Source organism: Toxorhynchites rutilus, chromosome 3 (genome assembly GCF_029784135.1).
Source record: "Toxorhynchites rutilus septentrionalis strain SRP chromosome 3, ASM2978413v1, whole genome shotgun sequence".
Classification (NCBI taxonomy): domain Eukaryota; kingdom Metazoa; phylum Arthropoda; class Insecta; order Diptera; family Culicidae; genus Toxorhynchites; species Toxorhynchites rutilus.
The window spans coordinates 143969474-143977693 of NC_073746.1; positions in this window are offsets into that span (position 1 = coordinate 143969474).

The window sequence follows — 8220 nt, forward strand, 5'->3', positions numbered from 1 at the left end:
CTGTTCTGCTTTCGCATGGAACAGTCATGAAAAATTGTTTGCGTGCGTACGCGTACGAGCCAAGGTATATTTACACCCATTTACGCATTCGACTTGGTGTTCCCGTTATGCAATCCAATAGCATCAGTTTCTGTTCTGCTTCCGCATGGAACAGTCATAAAAAATTGCCACATCACGATTAAAACGAAATGAATTTTATGCAAGGTTTCTATTCTGCGCATGGAGTGATCGTGAAAAATCTCGTGTTATTCTCACAAAAACAAACATGAATCATGTATCAAACATCTTCAGTTGCTTTTACAAGGCCACTCAAATTCTATCGGTTCGTTTCGGGGCCACCAACAAGTTCGAAAGAGTTGAATTTTATGTTCATAACAATTCCATACTTATACTCACCCACCCACACATTAATAAGAAAAACTTGCAGCAATTTTTTAAAATATTCATTCATTCATTCATTTAGAGTTGATATTACAGATATAACCCACTTCTTGTTGACGTAGAACTACGTCTTTCAGGAAGGGTGCCAAATCAGAAAACAGGTCACGTTTTGGTGAAATAAAGTTAACGTTAATAACTATTTTCACAGCGAGCAAATTCTGATACTTTGCACACCAATGGAATCGGAAATTCTCTAAGATTTGTTTGATATACTATACAGTACAATCCACTAATACCTAAACAGTATAAATTAATGAAAACTGGAAGCATTCCCATTTTCCCATACATTTGTTCTGCCGATTTGTGTGCATTCCCGAACAGGGATGTCAATAACGAGCAACCGATACATTCGTTCTGGAAGAGTATCCAGAATTTTGGAATATAGATTTCAGATTCCATCATATTTCATAAAAGTATGCTTTCAAATTCCAGAAGAGTAACCTTACTGTTGTATGTTGTGGGGTTCGATCACATCTCAAGCGGAATAAAGGGTTCATAGTTTGTGATCGATATCTGAGTGGGAAGGAGAAAGTCTGATGCGAGTTGAACCAAATAAACGAGAAGTGCTTTCGACTCTACTCGACTCTTTCGAGTCTACTGAAGGAATAAAAAATTAAATAGCTAAAAAGTTATTACAAAAATTTCGATACATTCTAAAATAATATCCGAAGTGATAAACAAGTGGATTGAATAATATAATTCCGTAGTTCTACGTCGAAAACTGCGGTCGTGTCCAAGATACAATCCATTAGCATTTTTTTTTCAAATTTTTGACCTGGTCCTCCTATTTGTTGATATTAGGTTCTGTAATTACATATAAAACCACTTAAGTTTAGTTTAGGGGGATTTTCAAACAAACGAGAAATTAGTTGTGTATTTAGCGGTTTTGAAATGATTTGATTCAATTTCATTTGCTTTCCCAGCAAACATTAAATCGTATAACTTTGCACATGATAAGTTACATATAAATTCGTATCAAATCACAATCGCATAAAATATCAATCAAAATATCGATCATGTATATCTAAACTCGCATAAAATGCAAAAACACGATTTTCCATGTCATCGATGGATTGAGTGGTAATATTGTCGGATCAAATCGCATATCAGTCCAGAAAACATCGCATATCGTTATATACGGCTTTATATGCGTACAAAATATGGCATATACGTATATCGCCTCCACTTTTGCGTGTATATGCTAGTTATATGCATCATATATCATACAAATGTGTCTTGGTTGTATGTATATCGCCTCCAATTATAGCTATTCATACGACTTAATGTTTGCTGTGTTTTAATGTTCATAATGTGGCTGTTTATAAGTTATGCTCTGCATTGAAGGAGGGAGGATCGATAAATATTATTTGTTTTACTCTTGATGCATAAGGAATACAAAAATACGTTGTGGAGGAAAATAGAGGATATTTTAAAATACTTTTTGAGTTACGTTATATATGAAAAGTATTTAGTAAGTACTACGGGGCTTTGTCTGCCTTTCAGCTTAGTGTTCTTTGTGCGCTTCCATATTTCTTTATTGAGGGCTTACTATGCGTTTCCAGTATCCAATCATGCATTGCGTGGCAAACATAACGATATGTTTATTGCTCAAGGGCTGTCGAACGAGTTTCCAATCCCAAAAATACGTGAGACAGTGGCGGGATTCGAACCCCCAACCTCCGTCTCGTATAACCGACGCGCTTAACCATCTGCTTTATTAAGCCCCAGATTTTACTTAAAATACTTAAAATACTTTTACTCAATACTTAAAATAGTTTTTTACAGCTGCAGAGTGAGGCATGTGAATATTGTATATTCATTAAATGAAATAAATTTTAATGGCAAGCAAACTTTAAAATGATTTTATTGGACAATTCATAACATGAAATTTGCTAGCTGAATTGGATTACTGGCCCGGGCGTTTTCAGCTCGGGCTTCTGTGTTATATAATCTTCATCCGCAATAGAGATTTTAAACTTCCCGATGTCCTCGATTTTCTTAATGTTGATCGGATCTTTTCCATTGGTAGGGAGGCTCAACTGAGCTGGTTTCGAATGCAGAAGTCAAGAAGTACTGCTGTTGGGGTCACGTATATGATTCTTTTTCACCGCCATGTCCTTGACGTCTTTCGAGTGAGAAAACTGATTGAACTGCGTATACTTGAAGTGGATTTTTGGTCATTTGGGGTTTTCCGACAACTGTTTTCCAACAAAATATGTTTTCTCGCGTAGTTTCTGGTATGTTGTGACAAAAAATGTTTCTAAAAGAATAAATTTTGCTATATACCATAACGGAGAGTTCTTCAATGTATAGGTTATCTTCACTGACGAAAACAAGTTCAATTTGGATAGCCCTGATTGTGTGATTGGTGGAGGCTCGTGCATGGTTTGGGCGGGATTCTGCGCAACCGGAAAGCTCAATATAGCTTTCACATAGTTCAAGGATTACACACAGGTTCTGGAATCCTCTCTCCTACCATTTTTGCGAGGATATCGTCACAAAAAATTCACATTCCAGCAAAACAATTGTTCTATTTATACCAGTAAGTAAATTAAGCAATGGATTAAGGACCAAAAACCTATTTTTTTGGACTGGCCGACTCGCTCTCCAGACTTGAATCCTGTTGAAAATCTTAGGGGAATTCCTTGTACGCAGAATCTACACTGAGCAAAAACGGTACACCACGATTGAAGAACTCATGGTCGTAATTTCGGAAAAATGCAAAAATATCGAGAAATCCGTTCTGCAGAATTTGGTAAATAGCACTCCAACACGAATTTTCAAAGTTATTAGTCGAAATGGCAAGGTTACCAATTATTGACATGTAAATCAGCCGATCGTTTTGAATTTTTCATTGATAATACTTATGAATTCTGAAGTGATCTTATAGAAACTCGACAGTTGAAATTATCATATTTAAGTACAATAAATAAACAAACAACTCTTTCGAACGAAATTGACGTTAACTATACTTTATTATAATCATTCAACAATGTATGACTGTAACTTGCTGAAATTCTAACTGTTTGTGTTGCAACTAAATAGAATCAGGATGGTTTTATAAAAGTTGGTGAGAGTGTATTCCTTAATATTCGATCCAGGACTACTTTTTGAATGAGTATGGTGAAAAATTACTCAAACTGTGCTTCACAGCTGGGTGTATCCAGATTAGATACTAGTGGAAAGAAGTAGAATGGCCTAGCCATTAAATTTATTATTAAAAACCAGAGATCGAGATCGATTCTCGCTCGGCTGCGCGATAAATATTCAGTCAATCAATCTAGTTTTCGATGAACCGTTTATTGTTGATATTTTCGTCTCTTCATTTTCACCGAAAATTCTTTTTCAGAGAGAAAGAGAAGTGGAAAATCTCACCAGTGAGAAATTCACAAGCGTTTACATATGCTGAATTTATTCAAGTTATATATACCTCGAATAAGTGTATCATATTTATTCTCACCCGTTTACACCTATTTTCACGTGAATAAATCCATCTATAGCTATAGATCTCCCTAATGCAAACACGCCATTAGTCTGTTAGGAAGGCGTCCAAACGATCTGCATTTGGACAGCGTCTGAATTGTACAAATATTAGGCTGTCAAAAAAGTCCTGCGGTATTTTTTTTGAATTTTCATTTGTTCATAAAATTAGTTACAATCATCTGTTTTAAGTCAAATATGCGCCGTTTTGTTCGATGACTTGTTTCCAATGAGATGCCAACTTCATAATACCCCTGTTATAGAAGCTCGCTTCCTTATTGGCAAAAAACTCGGATAGCCAATTTTCACAGGCCTCTTTTGTGGCTAACTTCTGACTACCTAGCTCGTTCGCCATGGACAAAAACAGGTGGTAGTCACTTGGTGCAAGGTCCGGACTATACGGCGGATGCAAAAGAACCTCCAATCCGAGCTCCCGGAGCTTCTGGCGCGTCACCAAAGAAGTGTGTGGCCTGGCGTTGTCCTGATGGAAGACAATACGGTCTCTGTTTATCAAAGATGGCCTCTTCTTCATGAGTGCTACCTTCAAGCGGTCCAGTTGTTGGCAGTACAGGTCCGAATTGAGCGTTTGGCCATAGGGAAGCAGCTCATAATAGATTATTCCTTGACAATCCCACCAAAAACACAGCAGAACCTTCCTGGCCGTTAATTAGGGCTTGGCTACCGTCTGAGCCGCTTCAGCGGGCTTCGACCACGACCGTTTGCGCTTCACGTTGTCGTAAGTGACCCACTTTTCATCGCCAGTCACCATCCGCTTCAGAAACGATTCAGCAGCGATTCACATGCGTCGATACGGTCAAAGATGTTTTTTTTTGCGTCAACGTGTGTGGCACCCATACATCGAGCTTCTTTGTGAATCCAAGCTTCTTCAAATAGTTGATAACGGTTTGATGACTTATCCCCAGCTCTTGGCCAATGCTACGGCTGCTACTATGCCGGTCTTTCTCGGCTAATTCAGCGATTTTGTCGCAATTTTCGACGACAGGCCTTCCGGAGCGTGGCGCATCTTCGACGACCTCTACACCAGAACGAAAACGTTGAAACCATCGTTGTGCGGTGGAAATGGAAACTGTATCGGGTCCATAAACTGCACAAATTTTATTGGCAGCTTGAGATGCATTTTTGCCTTTGTCATAGTAGTACTGTAAAATATGTCGGATTTTCTCTTTATTTTGCTCCATATTTGCGACACTAGAACTCACGTACGACTTAACCAAACAAAACACTGTCAAGGACTATATTATAGCGCGCAAAAATACCTTTCCAACAAGCTATAGTATGACTCGATACAATGAATACAACTAGAACTACGTGCTTACAACGACACCTCGCGGAAATACCGCAGGACTTTTTTGACAGCCTAATATTAATCCATCTCATGTTCACTCCACGATGAAACCCAATATTGCCTCATGTTTTCATGCAATGTTTTCAGCTGTACTGAAGAAGTGAAAACCCATTATCGGCATCAAGGAGTCACTGAAAACGAAAACATTTTTCGGCAATTATAACTCGACGAAAAATAAAAATCGGCATTGAATTTCTCGCGAGAATCGAAGTGAGCGTATAACATTCTCTCGCCTCTCATTATCTCAGCTATTTTTCCCCATGGGTGAAAACGGATCTTTTTCGTCTCAAATCGGCGAGCATTTCGATCTCTGTTAAAAACTATTTAATGAAGGATGCACATTATTTATAGATAAATTTTACACGAGTTATGACTTAACCATACTTAATTTTTAATTTATGATGCACTATGTTGGAACTGATAACAAGAAATACATTCCAATACAATACCATAACATTAGGAGACTCTTAAGATGATCGGAAATATAAATTACTAAAAAGTATAGTATATGAATTAAATTTTTATTGTTTTTGATTTCATAAATTTTCTATGCATCGTCTATTAATATTTGAGTGGATATTCCATCAAATGTTCTCAAAAAATTCTATTCGATTTGAACGAGAAAAGTGTCACCCGTATCCGGTTGACGGGGCTTTTAAACTACCGGGCCGATCCAGATGATCGATATACCAATTTGAAGCCACATGAAATACCACATATGCATAAAAATTGGATTCTAGTCGCATAGATGTTGTCCAGTCGCATAGGGATATTGAATGAAAACTGAAAACATGTTAACGTTGCAAAATCACTCGAAAAAGAAAAAACCTCAGCTTTCAAGAAAAATAAAAAATAAAAAAAAAGGTGACCTTAATTCCGAAACCATACAAGCCATGAAAAACAATTACAATCAATAATTTTTAATTTGCTTTAATTTGATATATCGATCATCTAAATCGGTCCAGTAGTTCAAAAGTTATGAGTTATTGAAAAAGGTCATTTGTGGAAAAAAGGGGAAAATGTTGATTTTTCGGAGCACCATAAAATGGAAATGGCCACCCTGATGAAAAAAAAAAATACGGGTCTAATATTTTACAATGAGGAATGAAACTACCAATTTTCATGAAATCTGACAATCACTATATCGGTTTGACATGGAATTCAATTTTGCGCGTAAATGCGTAATTGCGTAAATAAGAGATTATTTCTAAAATATTCAAATTCGAATGAAAATAAACAATTTTTGATGTTCAAAATCAGTAATGACTCATCTGGCAAGACTTTAAAGAATAATTCCATTCAATATTTACAATTTTAATAGTTCTGTATAATGCTGGGCATGAGATTTTTGCTGAGGTGTTATTTTATGGCTATTTGAACATCAAACTTTGATGAATTATTAAATAATAACTATATGTACTACAGTTAAGTATTATGTATTGGAGGTTATGGGTATATGTCTCCTATTAAATGGCTCACGGCAATATTTGTCAAGATATTACTAATAGTAACATTCTCCATTTTGGACCCAATTTCACCCCTATAACCCATTTTCACCTCCATCGACGGTACTTCAGAATCATTTACTGCTGTTTTTGCACCAAAAACACCGTGATAATTGGGTAATTTGGCATCAATTCATAAAATCCGGAATGTACTGGCATGGTTTAGAGGATAGGGGCTTCTGATTCTGGAGTGGTTAGCTTGTTTACCAGATCAAAACTGGCTAGATGGCTAGAATCATATTTGACTGACCGCACGCAAATGGTAAGATTTAATGGGAAAATTTCAAAACCAATATTTGTTACATCTGGAGTCCCTCAAGGCTTTCATTTGGGGCCACTTTTGTCCATTTTATTTGTTAATGGCGTTTGCGTTTTTCTTAAAAGTGTTAAGGCACTTATCTACGCAGATGATATGAAGCTGTATATGGAAATAAAGAATGTAGAAGACTCTCAAACATTCAAAAATGAAGTTGACTTAGTTTATAATTGGTGCACTAAGAGTTTATTACAGCTCAATATTAGGAAATGTAGTTTGATGACTTTTACAAGAAGAAGAACACCATTGAACAATGGTGTTAAGTTGGGAAATCGATCCATCAGTAGATGTCAACGAGTAAGAGACTTAGGCGTGGTCTTAAAGTCTGCTTCATTTAATATTGGAACACAAACAATTGCGTGTAGTTCAGTCATTTATTAACGAATTCATAATTTGTTTTTCATACAAATGTAGCATTTTCTTTACTCTTTCATAAAAAAAAAATAAAAAAATTATTCATTGCTGTTTCGAAGAAATTCTCGTACTTTTCCCGTAATACGGCACATTAGGCGGCGCACACCCTTTTCGTCCACCGTTTTGGCGATTTGATTCCACCAGTTCTTCATTTGAGTCGTGTTCCTAACAAGTTTTCCCTTTGCCTTAAGCCTCCGCTTCGTGATTGCCCAGTATTTCTCTATCGGCCGGAACTGGGGGCAGTTTGGGGGGTTGAGGTCCTTCGGTATTACGCTGACCCCGTTCTTTGCGTACCATTCCATAACCGTTTTGCTGTAATGGCAGCTTGCGAGGTCCGGCCAAAACATTACTGGACGGTCGTGGGCACGAATAAACGGCAGAATCCGTTTCTGTAGGCACTCTTTTTTGTAGACTTCTGATGTCATTGTCTTGTCAGTGAGAAAGACTTTGGTTTTCTGTCCACAACTGCATATCCCCTGCCAAATCATGTACTTGCGGGCGAATTTATCCGCAAACACGAACTTAAATTTTGCAGGTACATCCCCCCGAGCCGTCGCCAAATAAAATTTTTGACCTGGGATTTGCCCAAAGTCCGCCTTCACGTAGGTCTCATCGTCCATCAGAATACATCCGTCGAACTTGGTCAGCACTTGGTCGTACAGCTTTCGAGCACGGATTCTGGCCACATTGTTCTGCTT